Genomic DNA, 12,500 nt, shown 5'->3' with positions numbered 1-12,500 from the left:
CTAAGTCTTGGACAACGAAAAAAGTTGGTGAAAAAATTGAAATGTAAGGACAAATAATGACTGACAATAACCCCTGTAAATCCGTTTTTTTTGTTTTTATTTTTATGATAATGGCCTTTAATTTATTTTCGATTAACGTGAATGGACTAAGGAACAAAGAAAAAAGACATTCGATTCTTTCCTTGCAGAATGACGTTTTGTGCCTGCAGGAGACCAGGTGGGATGATTCCCTGGTGGAAGACATAAAAAAAGACTTTGTGGGCCATATTTTCTGCTCCAATGGCACGTCGAGGGCGAGAGGAGTGGCGGTTTTAGTCAAAACGGGTCGGGTAACAGGGGTAAATTTGGTTTATGGAGACAAAGAAGGAAGAATAATAGTAATAGACTGTGTGTATGAAACGAAAAATATAAGAATCATAAATATATATGCACCGAATGGAGAAAAAGAAAGGAAAACGTTCTTCATTGCAATAAGCAAATGGTGGGAAAGGAATTGTATAATAATCGGTGACTTTAATGTGGCGATGACACCCACCGATGTGTCAAAAAATAATGTGTTTAAGGGGGATGTGAGCAGGGGGACACTTAAAGATATAATGATAACGAAACAATGCATTGATATTTGGAGATTGCTACATCCATGGGAGAGGGTGTTCTCCAGGAGACAAATTGTACTAAATAGATTAAAACAATCTAGAATAGATTATGCTTTGGTGACATGCGAGGTAGTGAGGTGGATTAAAGAAGTTGAATATAAAACTAATATGTGGAGCGATCACGCTGGAATAGAAATCACGTTTAGAAAAGAAACGAATGTACGTAAAGGAGGGATATGGTGCTTTAATGCAAGCTTGCTGGATGATGGAATGTTTGTGAAAAGTATGGAAAGATTGTTGAATGATGTGGGATATGAGTGGAATGAGAGTGAAGATATGAATGTGTGGTGGGATAGTGTAAAAGTCAGAATTAAAAAAAAGTGTATCAATTATAGTAAAGAGAAAAAGTGGAGAGAAAATAGAAAGGAAGAGAATTTGAGAAAACAACTAAGTGAGGAAATAACATCGCTTGACAGTGTAGATAATGTAGGTGTCGAAAAATACATACATTTAAAAGAACAGTTGGGAGTGATTGAACTTAAAAAGAGTAGGGGTGCAGCCATCAGGAGTAAAATACAATATATGTATGAGGGGGAGAGGAGTACAGCCTTTTTTTTAGGTCTGGAAAAACAAAAACAAAAAAGAACAGAAATAAACAAATTATTAAATGAAGCAGGTAAAAGTGTGACAGATAAAAAGGGAATTTTAGAAATAGTAAAGGGCTATTATGAAAGCCTGTTTTCGAGACAGGAGTGTGATAGCGTGAGTGTGAACAGAGCTTTGGGTGCCTTAAAGAAAAAACTAAGCGAGGACGATAAAATGTGGTGTGATTGTGAGTTTACAGAGGGAGAAATCAGAAGTGCTTTAGAGGGGTTAAACAAAAACAAAAGTCCTGGGAGCGATGGCCTAACTGCGGAATTCTACCAAGCTTTCAAAGAGCAGCTGGTGCCCTTGGTGAACAAATTGAGTAAATATATGGAAAAAGTGAAACATATACCAAAAAGTTTAGGGGAAGGGGTGGTTACTATTTTTTACAAAAACAAGGGGGACAATAAAAATCTGGACAACTACAGACCAATCAGCCTACTCAACACAGACTACAAAATCATAGCGAAAACAATAGCCAATAGAATCAGGGAGGTAATAGGAACAATCATAGAACAAACACAATCATACAGTATACCAAACAGAGACATAGCAGACTCAATCATTTCAATAAAACAGACGGTCAGGGATATGGAAGGGGAGGGGGGAATATGGCTAGGGATTGATTTAACTAAAGCTTTTGACAGAGTAGATCACGGGTTCATGGGGAAGGTGTTAGAGAAGTTTGGATTCGGGGAGAGAATGAGAGAATGGATAAATATGTTGTATACAGGAGCGGAAAGCAAGATAAAATGTAACGGGGAACTAACTGATTCTTTTAAAATATCAAGGTCAGTGAGACAAGGATGTCCGATGTCAGCGCTGTTGTACAGCTTGGTAGCAGAGCCGCTGGCAGCACTGATATCGGAAGACGTAAACATAAAAGGTATAGGTAAGGAAAACGTAAAAATAATACAGTATGCAGATGACGTGAATATAATGGTAAAAGGAGAGGAGGATATAGAATTGATATTAAAACATGTACAAACTTATGAAAGAGCATCTGGGGCAAAAGTAAATGAAAATAAGTCAGAAATGATGTTACTAGGTAAGGAATCCAATCTAGTTAATAAGTGGGGATTTAAAACGGTGTGTGAGAGAAGAAAAGTGTTGGGAGTGAATATGGGGAAAAATGAGAATGAATGTGATGATGTAACATGGAAAGAGGTGGTGGGTAAAATTAAAAAAAACATTGAATTTGTGGAAAGCGAGGGGTCTATTGTTGAGAGGAAGGGTAGCCGTAACAAATGCTCTCGTGTTGTCCAAAGTGAATCATGCGCTGAGTACTTGTACGCTTCCGGACTGGGCCTTTAAGGAGATTTCAAAGACCATTAGGGACTTTATTTGGAAAAACAAAGCAGCGAGTATAGCTCACAAAACAATAATAGGGGCTAAAGATCAGGGGGGGCTAGCTTTGATTGATTTACTTACAAAAAAAGTAGCACTAAGAGTCAAATTGATAGGCAAATTTATGGACCAGAACCGGAACGTAGTTTGGAAAAACCACTTCAAACAATATCTGTGCAGTTTTGGACTCTACAACGAGGACAACCTGTACCAGATCAATAACCCGGATTCATTTAAACACTTGCCACGGTTTTTCCAGGAAGTACTCAGTGCGTGGTATCAGGTTTCATCCTGGACTGTACCAGAGTGCGGAACGAGAGGGTCAGTGCTACGACTGCCCTTCCTCTCGAGCCCGTATTTTAAAAATGGGGAGAGGGTAATTAAGTGTGAAGCTATGTCGAAAGCGGGATATATTAGAATAAGGGATTTACTGAACTGTGGGGGGGATTTTGATTTACAAATGGTGGTGAGGGGTTTAAAAAATAAAGGGTGTGTGTGCAGAAAGGATGTGATTGAGGGAGTGTTTGCAAATGTAAAATTGTCTTTGTCGAGCGAATGGGAAAAATTAATCAAAGAGAAGGAGGGAGTGATGCAGGACGATGTGGGGGGGATCTCCCTGTGCCTAGGGGAGAAGAAACACAACATTATAGATGTCACTACAAAAATTTGGTATAGGTGCGCAATCACACATAGAATACAGAAACCCACATCCGAAGTAAAATGGACAGACACATACCCGGACATAACAAGCAACATGATATGGAAGAACATTAACATTCCGCATACACCACATGCAATATTTGACCTAGATTTCAAACTGAGGCACAGGAGGATCTTCACCTGCATCGTCCTGCATCAGATCCATAAGGAGAGGTATGAAAGAAAGTGTTGTGTATGTGAAAGTACGGATGAGGATTTAATACATTTGTTTGTTACGTGTGGGGAATTGGTTTATTTTTGGGGAAAAATAAGAGAAATGTTGAGGAAATGCAGTAAGAATGAGTGTTGGAATGAAAGGGGGTGGGAATTGTCGGTGTTGTTGGGGGTGGGAACAAAACAAAAAAATCACAATGTAATGAATATAATTTTGGCTTTTGCAAGAAAAGCAGTTTTTAACAGGAGGAATTATGCACTGTATGAAAGTAAGAAAATGAATGTGTGGAGAATGTTTGTGAATGAATGGAAAGCACATCTTAAATTACTGTACATAGCGAATGAGAGTGAGTTTGTGAGAATGTTTGTGGAAGGTGCGAATGTGTGTAGAGTAAACGAGGAGGGAATTATGTGGGATGTCTAAATTATTTTGTTTTTGGTTTTTTTGGTACGAGGGCTTCTTTTTTGGTCATGGGGAAAATGGGTGATTTGATTTGGGTTTTTTTTTCTCAGTGGTTTTTTGAGAATACTGTGGGGTTTTTGTATGTTTTTGTGGTTTGTTTTCAGAGGGGTGTTTGCTTTGGGGGAGGGACTCAGAAGAGTTGTCATGAGTTGGGGGTATCAGGGGTGATTTGAGTTTTTTTTTCTGATGCTATGTTTTTATTGTTTTTAGGGTGCCGTTTGCGTCAGAGGGGAGGTTTAATTTAGAGGGTGTATGTATTATAATAGCATTTGTTGTAAATGATGTGAAAGAATTATAAATGTTTTTGTAATTTTGATAATAAAAGATAAAAAAAAAAAAACTTGTCCGATCTCGGAAGCTAAGCAGTGTCGGGTCTGGTTAGTACTTGGGTGGGAGACAGCCTGGGAATACCAGGTGCTGTAAGCTTTTTCATTTTTTTGATCATATGTTTTTTTTTTTATCATATGGAGACATATTCACATGTACAAAAATTCAGCCAGAATCAAGGGCATGACATCTTTAAACGGCCCCTTTCTGCACACAATAATGGCTTACGGCCATACCACCCTGAACAAGCCCGATCTCGTCCGATCTTGGAAACTAAGCAGGGTCGGGCCTGGTTATTACTTGGATGGGAGACCACCTGGGAATACCATGTGCTGTAAGCTTTTTCATTTTTTTGATCATATGTTTTTTTTTTTTATCATATAGAGACATATTCACATGTCCAAAAATTCAGGCAGAATCAAGGGCATGACATGTTTAAAAGGCCCCTGTCTGCACACAATAATGGCTTACGGCCATACCACCCTGAACACGCCCGATCTTGTCTGATCTCAGAAACTAAGCAGGGTCGGGCCTGGTTAGTACTTGGATGGGAGACCGCCTGGGAATACCAGGTGCTGTAAGTTTTTTCATTTTTTTGATCATATGTTTTTTTTTTATCATAGAGAGACATATTCACATGTCCAAAAATTCAGCCAGAATCAAGGGCATGACATGTTTAAATGGCCCCTGTCTGCACACAATAATGGCTTACGGCCATACCACCCTGAACTCGTCCGATATTGGAAGCTAAGCAGAGTCGGGCCTGGTTATTACTTGGATGGGAGACCGCCTGGGAATACCAGGTGCTGTAAGCTTTTTCATTTTTTTTGATCATATGTTTTTTTTTTATCATATAGAGACATATTCACATGTCCAAAAATTCAGCCAGAATCAAGGGCATGACATCTTTAAAAGGCCCCTTTCTGCACACAATAATGGCTTACGGCCATACAACCCTGAACTCATCCGATCTCGGAAGGTAAGCATGGTGGGGCCTGGTTAGGACTTGGATGGGAGACCGCCTGGGAATACCAGGTGCTGCAAGCTTTTTCATTTTTTTAATCATATGTTTTTTTTTTATCATATGGAGACATATTCACATGTCCAAAAATTCAGCCAGAATCAAGGGAATGACATCTTTAAAAGGCCCCTTTCTGCACACAATAATGGCTTAAGGCCATACCACCCTGAACTCGTCCGATCTCGGAAGCTAAGCAGTGTCGGGTCTGGTTAGTACTTGGATGGGAGACCGCCTGGGAATACCAGGTGCTGTAAGCTTTTTCATTTTTTTGATCATATGTTTTTTTTTTTATCATATGGAGACATATTCACATGTCCAAAAATTCAGCCAGAATATAGGGCATGACATCTTTAAAAGGCCCCTTTCTGAACACAATAATGGCTTAAGGCCATACCACCCTGAACTTGTCCGATCTCGGAAGCTAAGCAGTGTCGGGTCTGGTTAGTACTTGGATGGGAGACCGCCTGGGAATACCAGGTGCTGTAAGCTTTTTCATTTTTTTGATCATATGTTTTTTTTTTTATCATATGGAGACATAATCACATGTACAAAAATTCAGGCAGAATCAAGGGCATGACATGTTTAAAAGGCCCCTGTCTGCACACAATAATGGCTTACGGCCATACCACCCTGAACACGCCCGATCTTGTCTGATCTCAGAAACTAAGCAGGGTCGGGCCTGGTTAGTACTTGGATGGGAGACCGCCTGGGAATACCAGGTGCTGTAAGCTTTTTCATTTTTTTGATCATATGTTTTTTTTTTATCATAGAGAGACATATTCACATGTCCAAAAATTCAGGCAGAATCAAGGGCATGACATGTTTAAATGGCCCCTGTCTGCACACAATAATGGCTTACGGCCATACCACCCTGAACTCGTCCGATATTGGAAGCTAAGCAGAGTCGGGCCTGGTTATTACTTGGATGGGAGACCGCCTGGGAATACCAGGTGCTGTAAGCTTTTTCATTTTTTTTGATCATATGTTTTTTTTTTTTATCATATAGAGACATATTCACATGTCCAAAAATTCAGGCAGAATCAAGGGCATGACATGTTTAAAAGGCCCCTGTCTGCACACAATAATGGCTTACGGCCATACCACCCTGAACACGCCCGCTCTCGTCTGATCTCGGAAGCTAAGCAGGGTCGGGCCTGGTTAGTACTTGGATGGGAGACCGCCTGGGAATACCAGGTGCTGTAAGCTTTTTCATTTTTTTTGATCATATGTTTTTTTTATCATATAGAGACATATTCAAATGTCCAAAAATTCTGCCAGAATCAAGGGCATGACATCTTTAAAAGGCCCCTGTCTGCACACAATAATGGCTTACGGCCATACCACCCTGAACACGCCCGATCTCGGAAGCTAAGCAAGGTCAGGCCTGGTTAGTACTTGGATGGGAGACCGCCTAGGAATACCAGGTGCTGTAAGCTTTTTCATTTTTTTGATCATGTGTTTTTTTTTTATCATAGAGAGACATATTCACATGTCCAACAATTCAGCCAGAATCAAGGGAATGACATCTTTAAGGCCCATTTCTGCACACAATAATGGCTTACGGACATACCACCCTGAACTCGTCCGATCTCGGACGCTAAGCAGGGTCGGGCCTGGTTAGAACTTAGATGGGAGACCGCCTGGGAATACCAGGTGCTGTAAAATTTTTCATTTTTTTGATCATTTGTTTTTTTTTATCATATAGAGACATATTCACATGTCCAAAAATTCAGCCAGAATCAAGGGCATGACATCTTTAAAAGGCCCCTTTCTGCACACAATAATGGCTTACGGCCATACAACCCTGAACTCGTCCGATCTCAGAAGGTAAGCAGGGTCGGGCCTGGTTAGTACTTGGATGGGAGACAGCCTGGGAATACCAGGTGCTGTAAGCTTCTTCATTTTTTTGATCATATGTTTTTTTTGATCATATAGAGACATATTCACATGTCCAAAAATTCAGCCAGAATCAAGGGCATGACATCTTTAAAAGGCCCCTTTCTGCACACAATAATGGCTTAAGGCCATACCACCCTGAACTTGTCCGATCTCGGAAGCTAAGCAGTGTCGGGTCTGGTTAGTACTTGGATGGGAGACCGCCTGGGAATACCAGGTGCTGTAAGCTTTTTCATTTTTTTGATCATATGTTTTTTTTTTTTATCATATGGAGACATAATCACATGTACAAAAATTCAGGCAGAATCAAGGGCATGACATGTTTAAAAGGCCCCTGTCTGCACACAATAATGGCTTACGGCCATACCACCCTGAACACGCCCGATCTTGTCTGATCTCAGAAACTAAGCAGGGTCGGGCCTGGTTAGTACTTGGATGGGAGACCGCCTGGGAATACCATGTGCTGTAAGCTTTTTCATTTTTTTGATCATATGTTTTTTTTTTTTATCATATAGAGACATATTCACATGTCCAAAAATTCAGGCAGAATCAAGGGCATGACATGTTTAAAAGGCCCCTGTCTGCACACAATAATGGCTTACGGCCATACCACCCTGAACACGCCCGATCTTGTCTGATCTCAGAAACTAAGCAGGGTCGGGCCTGGATAGTACTTGGATGGGAGACAGCCTGGGAATACCATGTGCTGTAAGCTTTTTCATTTTTTTGATCACATGTTTTTTTTTTTTATCATAGAGAGACATATTCACATGTCCAAAAATTCAGGCAGAATCAAGGGCATGACATGTTTAAATGGCCCCTGTCTGCACACAATAATGGCTTACGGCCATACCACCCTGAACTCGTCCGATATTGGAAGCTAAGCAGAGTCGGGCCTGGTTATTACTTGGATGGGAGACCGCCTGGGAATACCAGGTGCTGTAAGCTTTTTCATTTTTTTTGATCATATGTTTTTTTTTTATCATATAGAGACATATTCACATGTCCAAAAATTCAGGCAGAATCAAGGGCATGACATCTTTAAAAGGCCCCTGTCTGCACACAATAATTGCTTACGGCCATACCACCCTGAACACGCCCGATCTCGTCTGATCTCGGAAGCTAAGCAGGGTCGGGCCTGGTTAGTACTTGGATGGGAGACCGCCTGGGAATACCAGGTGCTGTAAGTTTTTTCATTTTTTTGATCATATGTTTTTTTTTTTATCATATAGAGACATATTCACATGTCCAAAAATTCAGCCAGAATCAAGGGCATGACATCTTTAAAAGGCCCCTTTCTGCATACAATAATGGCTTACGGCCATACCACCCTGAACACGCCCGCTCTCGTCTGATCTCGGAAGCTAAGCAGGGTCGGGCCTGGTTAGTACTTGGATGGGAGACCGCCTGGGAATACCAGGTGCTGTAAGCTTTTTCATTTTTTTTGATCATATGTTTTTTTTTATCATATAGAGACATATTCAAATGTCCAAAAATTCTGCCAGAATCAAGGGCATGACATCTTTAAAAGGCCCCTATCTGCACACAATAATGGCTTACGGCCATACCACCCTGAACACGCCCGATCTCGGAAGCTAAGCAAGGTCAGGCCTGGTTAGTACTTGGATGGGAGACCGCCTAGGAATACCAGGTGCTGTAAGCTTTTTCATTTTTTTGATCATGTGTTTTTTTTTTATCATAGAGAGACATATTCACATGTCCAACAATTCAGCCAGAATCAAGGGAATGACATCTTTAAGGCCCATTTCTGCACACAATAATGGCTTACGGACATACCACCCTGAACTCGTCCGATCTCGGACGCTAAGCAGGGTCGGGCCTGGTTAGTACTTAGATGGGAGACCGCCTGGGAATACCAGGTGCTGTAAGCTTTTTCATTTTTTTGATCATATGTTTTTTTTTATCATATAGAGACATATTCACATGTCCAAAAATTCAGCCAGAATCAAGGGCATGACATCTTTAAAAGGCCCCTTTCTGCACACAATAATGGCTTACGGCCATACAACCCTGAACTCGTCCGATCTCAGAAGGTAAGCAGGGTCGGGCCTGGTTAGTACTTGGATGGGAGACAGCCTGGGAATACCAGGTGCTGTAAGCTTCTTCATTTTTTTGATCATATGTTTTTTTTTTTATCATATAGAGACATATTCACATGTCCAAAAATTCAGCCAGAATCAAGGGCATGACATCTTTAAAAGGCCCCTGTCTGCACACAATAATGACTTATGGCCATACCACCCTGAACACGCCCGATCTCGTCTGATCTCGGAAGCTAAGCAGGGTCGGGCCTGGTTAATACTTGGATGGGAGACCGCCTGGGAATACCAGGTGCTATAAGCTTTTTCATTTTTTTGATCATATGTTTTTTTTTTATCATATAGAGACATATTCACATGTCCAAAAATTTAGCCAGAATCAAGGGCATGACATCTTTAAAAGGCCCCTTTCTGCACACAATAATGGCTTACGGCCATACCACCCTGAACACGCCCGATCTCGTCCGATCTCGGAAGCTATGCAGGGTCGGGCCTGGTTAGTACTTGGATGGGAGACCGCCTGGGAATACCAGGTGCTGTAAGTTTTTTCATTTTTTTGATCATATGTTTTTTTTTTATCATATAGAGACATATTCACATGTCCAAAAATTCAGCCAGAATCAAGGGCATGACATCTTTAAAAGGCCCCTTTCTGCATACAATAATGGCTTACGGCCATACCACCCGTAACACGCCCGATCTCGTCCCATCTCGGAAGCTAAGCAGGGTCGGGCCTGGTTAGTACTTGAATGGGGGACCGCCTGGGAATACCAGATGCTGTAAGCTTTTTTATTTTTTTGATCATATGTTTTTTTTATCATAGAGAGACATATTCACATGTCCACAAATTCAGCCAGAATCAAGGGCATGACATCTTTAAAAGGCCCCTGTCTGCACACAATAATGGCTTACAGCCATACCACCCTGAACACGCCCGATCTCGTCCGATCTCGGAAGCTAAGCAGGGTCGGGCCTGGATAGTACTTGGATGGGAGACCACCTGGGAATACCAGGTGCTGTAAGCATTTTCATTTTTTTGATCATATGTTTTTTTTGATCATATAGAGACATATTCACATGTCCAAAAATTCAGCCAGAATCAAGGGCATGACATCTTTAAAAGGCCCCTGTCTGCACACAATAATGGCTTATGGCCATACCACCCTGAACACGCCTGATCTCGTCCGATCTCGGAAGCTAAGCAGGGTAGGGCCTGGTTAGTACCTGGATGGGAGACCGCCTGGGAATACCAGGTGCTGTAAGATTTTTCATTTTTTTGATCATATGTTTTTTTTTTATCATATAGAGACATATTCACATGTCCAAAAATTCAGCCAGAATCAAGGGCATGACATCTTTAAAAGGCCCCTTTCTGCACACAATAACAGCTTACGGCCATACCACCCTTAACACGCCCGATCTCGTCCGATCTCGGAAACTAAGTAGGGTCGTGCCTGGATAGTACTTGGATGGGAGACCGCCTGGGAATACCAGACGCTGTAAGTTTTTTCATTTTTTTGATCATATGTTTTTTTTTTATCATATAGAGACATATTCACATGTCCAAAAATTCAGCCAGAATCAAGGGCATGACATCTTTAAAAGGCCCCTTTCTGCATACAATAATGGCTTACGGCCATACCACCCTGAACACGCCTGATCTCGTCTGATCTCGGAAGCTAAGCAGGGTCGGGCCTGGTTAGTACTTGGATGGGAGACGGCCTGGGAATACCAGGTGCTGTAAGCTTTTTCATTTTTTTTTATCATATGTTTTTTTTATCATATAGAGACATATTCACATGTCCAAAAATTCATCCAGAATCAAGGGCATGACATCTTTAAAAGGCCCCTATCTGCACACAATAATGGCTTACGGCCATACCACCCTGAACATGCCCGATCTCGGAAGCTAAGCAAGGTCAGGCCTGGTTAGTACTTGGATGGGAGACCGCCTGGGAATACCAGGTGCTGTAAGCTTTTTCATTTTTTTGATCATATGTTTTATTTTATCATATAGAGACATATTCACATGTCCAAAAATTCAGCCAGAATCAAGGGCATAACATCTTTAAAAGGCCCCTTTCTGCACACAATAATGGCTTACAGCCATACCACCCTGAACACACCCGATCTCGTCCGATCTCAGAAGCTAAGCAGGGTCGGGCCTGGTTAGTACTTGGATGGGAGACCGCCTGGGAATACCAGGTGCTGTAAGCTTTTTCATTTTGTTTGATCATATGTTTTTTTTTATCATATAGAGACATATTCACATGTCCAAAAATTCAGCCAGAATCAAGGGCATGACATCTTTAAAAGGCCCCTTTCTGCACACAATAATGGCTTACGGCCGTACCACCCTGAACACGCCCGATCTCGTCCGATCTCGGAAGCTAAGCAGGGTCGGGCCTGTTTGGTTCTTGGATGGGAGACCGCCTGGGAATACCAGGTGCTGTAAGTTTTTTCATTTTTTTGATCATATGTTTTTTTTTTTATCATATAGAGACATATTCACATGTCCAAAAATTCAGCCAGAATCAAGGGCATGACATCTTTAAAAGGCCCCTTTCTGCATACAATAATGGCTTACGGCCATACCACCCTGAACACGCCCGATCTTGTCTGATCTCGGAAGCTAAGCAGGGTCGGGCCTGGTTAGTACTTGGATGGGAGACCGCCTGGGAATACCAGGTGCTGTAAGCTTTTTCATTTTTTTTGATCATATGTTTTTTTTATCATATAGAGACATATTCAAATGTCCAAAAATTCTGCCAGAATCAAGGGCATGACATCTTTAAAAGGCCCCTGTCTGCACACAATAATGGCTTACGGCCATACCACCCTGAACACGCCCGATCTCGGAAGCTAAGCAAGGTCAGGCCTGGTTAGTACTTGGATGGGAGACCGCCTAGGAATACCAGGTGCTGTAAGCTTTTTCATTTTTTTGATCATGTGTTTTTTTTTTATCATAGAGAGACATATTCACATGTCCAACAATTCAGCCAGAATCAAGGGAATGACATCTTTAAGGCCCATTTCTGCACACAATAATGGCTTACGGACATACCACCCTGAACTCGTCAGATCTCGGAAGCTAAGCAGGGTCGGGCCTGGTTAGTACTTAGATGGGAGACCACCTGGGAATACCAGGTGCTGTAAGCTTTTTCATTTTTTTGATCATATGTTTTTTTTTATCATATAGAGACATATTCACATGTCCAAAAATTCAGCCAGAATCAAGGGCATGACATCTTTAAAAGGCCCCTTTCTGCACA

The 12,500-nt window shown here is 41.5% G+C and overlaps 15 non-coding genes and 18 pseudogenes across 15 annotated transcripts; all 33 read left to right on the top strand.

Annotated features, from left to right (window-relative positions):
* The first annotated feature begins 4,473 nt into the window (after window positions 1-4,473).
* Window positions 4,474-4,592, top strand: LOC132986291 (5S ribosomal RNA). Its single transcript, XR_009675483.1, has one exon. It is a non-coding gene; the product is annotated as a 5S ribosomal RNA (ribosomal RNA).
* Window positions 4,593-4,716: 124 nt separating this feature from the next.
* On the top strand, window positions 4,717-4,835 carry LOC132986234 (5S ribosomal RNA). The gene has a single exon (XR_009675434.1). It is a non-coding gene; the product is annotated as a 5S ribosomal RNA (ribosomal RNA).
* A 122-nt stretch (window positions 4,836-4,957) lies between these two features.
* Window positions 4,958-5,066, top strand: LOC132985745 (5S ribosomal RNA; annotated as a pseudogene).
* Window positions 5,067-5,189: 123 nt separating this feature from the next.
* LOC132985835 (5S ribosomal RNA) lies at window positions 5,190-5,298 on the top strand (annotated as a pseudogene).
* Window positions 5,299-5,420: 122 nt separating this feature from the next.
* On the top strand, window positions 5,421-5,529 carry LOC132985711 (5S ribosomal RNA; annotated as a pseudogene).
* Window positions 5,530-5,652: 123 nt separating this feature from the next.
* LOC132985756 (5S ribosomal RNA) lies at window positions 5,653-5,761 on the top strand (annotated as a pseudogene).
* A 123-nt stretch (window positions 5,762-5,884) lies between these two features.
* On the top strand, window positions 5,885-6,003 carry LOC132986209 (5S ribosomal RNA). Its single transcript, XR_009675412.1, has one exon. It is a non-coding gene; the product is annotated as a 5S ribosomal RNA (ribosomal RNA).
* A 122-nt stretch (window positions 6,004-6,125) lies between these two features.
* Window positions 6,126-6,234, top strand: LOC132985744 (5S ribosomal RNA; annotated as a pseudogene).
* Window positions 6,235-6,359: 125 nt separating this feature from the next.
* On the top strand, window positions 6,360-6,478 carry LOC132985991 (5S ribosomal RNA). Its single transcript, XR_009675208.1, has one exon. It is a non-coding gene; the product is annotated as a 5S ribosomal RNA (ribosomal RNA).
* Window positions 6,479-6,599: 121 nt separating this feature from the next.
* On the top strand, window positions 6,600-6,708 carry LOC132985579 (5S ribosomal RNA; annotated as a pseudogene).
* A 350-nt stretch (window positions 6,709-7,058) lies between these two features.
* Window positions 7,059-7,167, top strand: LOC132985764 (5S ribosomal RNA; annotated as a pseudogene).
* Window positions 7,168-7,288: 121 nt separating this feature from the next.
* Window positions 7,289-7,397, top strand: LOC132985758 (5S ribosomal RNA; annotated as a pseudogene).
* A 124-nt stretch (window positions 7,398-7,521) lies between these two features.
* On the top strand, window positions 7,522-7,640 carry LOC132986309 (5S ribosomal RNA). Its single transcript, XR_009675499.1, has one exon. It is a non-coding gene; the product is annotated as a 5S ribosomal RNA (ribosomal RNA).
* A 124-nt stretch (window positions 7,641-7,764) lies between these two features.
* Window positions 7,765-7,883, top strand: LOC132985564 (5S ribosomal RNA; annotated as a pseudogene).
* A 124-nt stretch (window positions 7,884-8,007) lies between these two features.
* LOC132985743 (5S ribosomal RNA) lies at window positions 8,008-8,116 on the top strand (annotated as a pseudogene).
* A 123-nt stretch (window positions 8,117-8,239) lies between these two features.
* LOC132985643 (5S ribosomal RNA) lies at window positions 8,240-8,358 on the top strand. Its single transcript, XR_009675069.1, has one exon. It is a non-coding gene; the product is annotated as a 5S ribosomal RNA (ribosomal RNA).
* Window positions 8,359-8,481: 123 nt separating this feature from the next.
* LOC132985989 (5S ribosomal RNA) lies at window positions 8,482-8,600 on the top strand. Its single transcript, XR_009675206.1, has one exon. It is a non-coding gene; the product is annotated as a 5S ribosomal RNA (ribosomal RNA).
* A 122-nt stretch (window positions 8,601-8,722) lies between these two features.
* LOC132985578 (5S ribosomal RNA) lies at window positions 8,723-8,831 on the top strand (annotated as a pseudogene).
* Window positions 8,832-8,951: 120 nt separating this feature from the next.
* LOC132985651 (5S ribosomal RNA) lies at window positions 8,952-9,060 on the top strand (annotated as a pseudogene).
* A 121-nt stretch (window positions 9,061-9,181) lies between these two features.
* On the top strand, window positions 9,182-9,290 carry LOC132985762 (5S ribosomal RNA; annotated as a pseudogene).
* Window positions 9,291-9,413: 123 nt separating this feature from the next.
* Window positions 9,414-9,532, top strand: LOC132986103 (5S ribosomal RNA). The gene has a single exon (XR_009675313.1). It is a non-coding gene; the product is annotated as a 5S ribosomal RNA (ribosomal RNA).
* A 122-nt stretch (window positions 9,533-9,654) lies between these two features.
* On the top strand, window positions 9,655-9,773 carry LOC132986012 (5S ribosomal RNA). The gene has a single exon (XR_009675228.1). It is a non-coding gene; the product is annotated as a 5S ribosomal RNA (ribosomal RNA).
* A 122-nt stretch (window positions 9,774-9,895) lies between these two features.
* LOC132986374 (5S ribosomal RNA) lies at window positions 9,896-10,014 on the top strand (annotated as a pseudogene).
* A 120-nt stretch (window positions 10,015-10,134) lies between these two features.
* Window positions 10,135-10,253, top strand: LOC132986096 (5S ribosomal RNA). Its single transcript, XR_009675307.1, has one exon. It is a non-coding gene; the product is annotated as a 5S ribosomal RNA (ribosomal RNA).
* A 121-nt stretch (window positions 10,254-10,374) lies between these two features.
* LOC132986032 (5S ribosomal RNA) lies at window positions 10,375-10,493 on the top strand. Its single transcript, XR_009675247.1, has one exon. It is a non-coding gene; the product is annotated as a 5S ribosomal RNA (ribosomal RNA).
* Window positions 10,494-10,615: 122 nt separating this feature from the next.
* Window positions 10,616-10,734, top strand: LOC132985533 (5S ribosomal RNA; annotated as a pseudogene).
* A 122-nt stretch (window positions 10,735-10,856) lies between these two features.
* LOC132986092 (5S ribosomal RNA) lies at window positions 10,857-10,975 on the top strand. Its single transcript, XR_009675303.1, has one exon. It is a non-coding gene; the product is annotated as a 5S ribosomal RNA (ribosomal RNA).
* Window positions 10,976-11,096: 121 nt separating this feature from the next.
* Window positions 11,097-11,205, top strand: LOC132985571 (5S ribosomal RNA; annotated as a pseudogene).
* Window positions 11,206-11,326: 121 nt separating this feature from the next.
* On the top strand, window positions 11,327-11,445 carry LOC132985808 (5S ribosomal RNA). Its single transcript, XR_009675085.1, has one exon. It is a non-coding gene; the product is annotated as a 5S ribosomal RNA (ribosomal RNA).
* A 122-nt stretch (window positions 11,446-11,567) lies between these two features.
* Window positions 11,568-11,686, top strand: LOC132986230 (5S ribosomal RNA). The gene has a single exon (XR_009675430.1). It is a non-coding gene; the product is annotated as a 5S ribosomal RNA (ribosomal RNA).
* Window positions 11,687-11,809: 123 nt separating this feature from the next.
* Window positions 11,810-11,928, top strand: LOC132985934 (5S ribosomal RNA). The gene has a single exon (XR_009675156.1). It is a non-coding gene; the product is annotated as a 5S ribosomal RNA (ribosomal RNA).
* A 121-nt stretch (window positions 11,929-12,049) lies between these two features.
* On the top strand, window positions 12,050-12,158 carry LOC132985577 (5S ribosomal RNA; annotated as a pseudogene).
* A 120-nt stretch (window positions 12,159-12,278) lies between these two features.
* On the top strand, window positions 12,279-12,387 carry LOC132985668 (5S ribosomal RNA; annotated as a pseudogene).
* The last annotated feature ends 113 nt before the right edge of the window (window positions 12,388-12,500 follow it).

Source organism: Labrus mixtus, chromosome 12 (assembly GCF_963584025.1).
Source record: "Labrus mixtus chromosome 12, fLabMix1.1, whole genome shotgun sequence".
Lineage (NCBI taxonomy): Eukaryota > Metazoa > Chordata > Actinopteri > Labriformes > Labridae > Labrus > Labrus mixtus.
The sequence above is the reverse complement of the archived record's forward strand: the minus strand, read 5'-3'. Positions and strand labels throughout refer to the sequence as shown.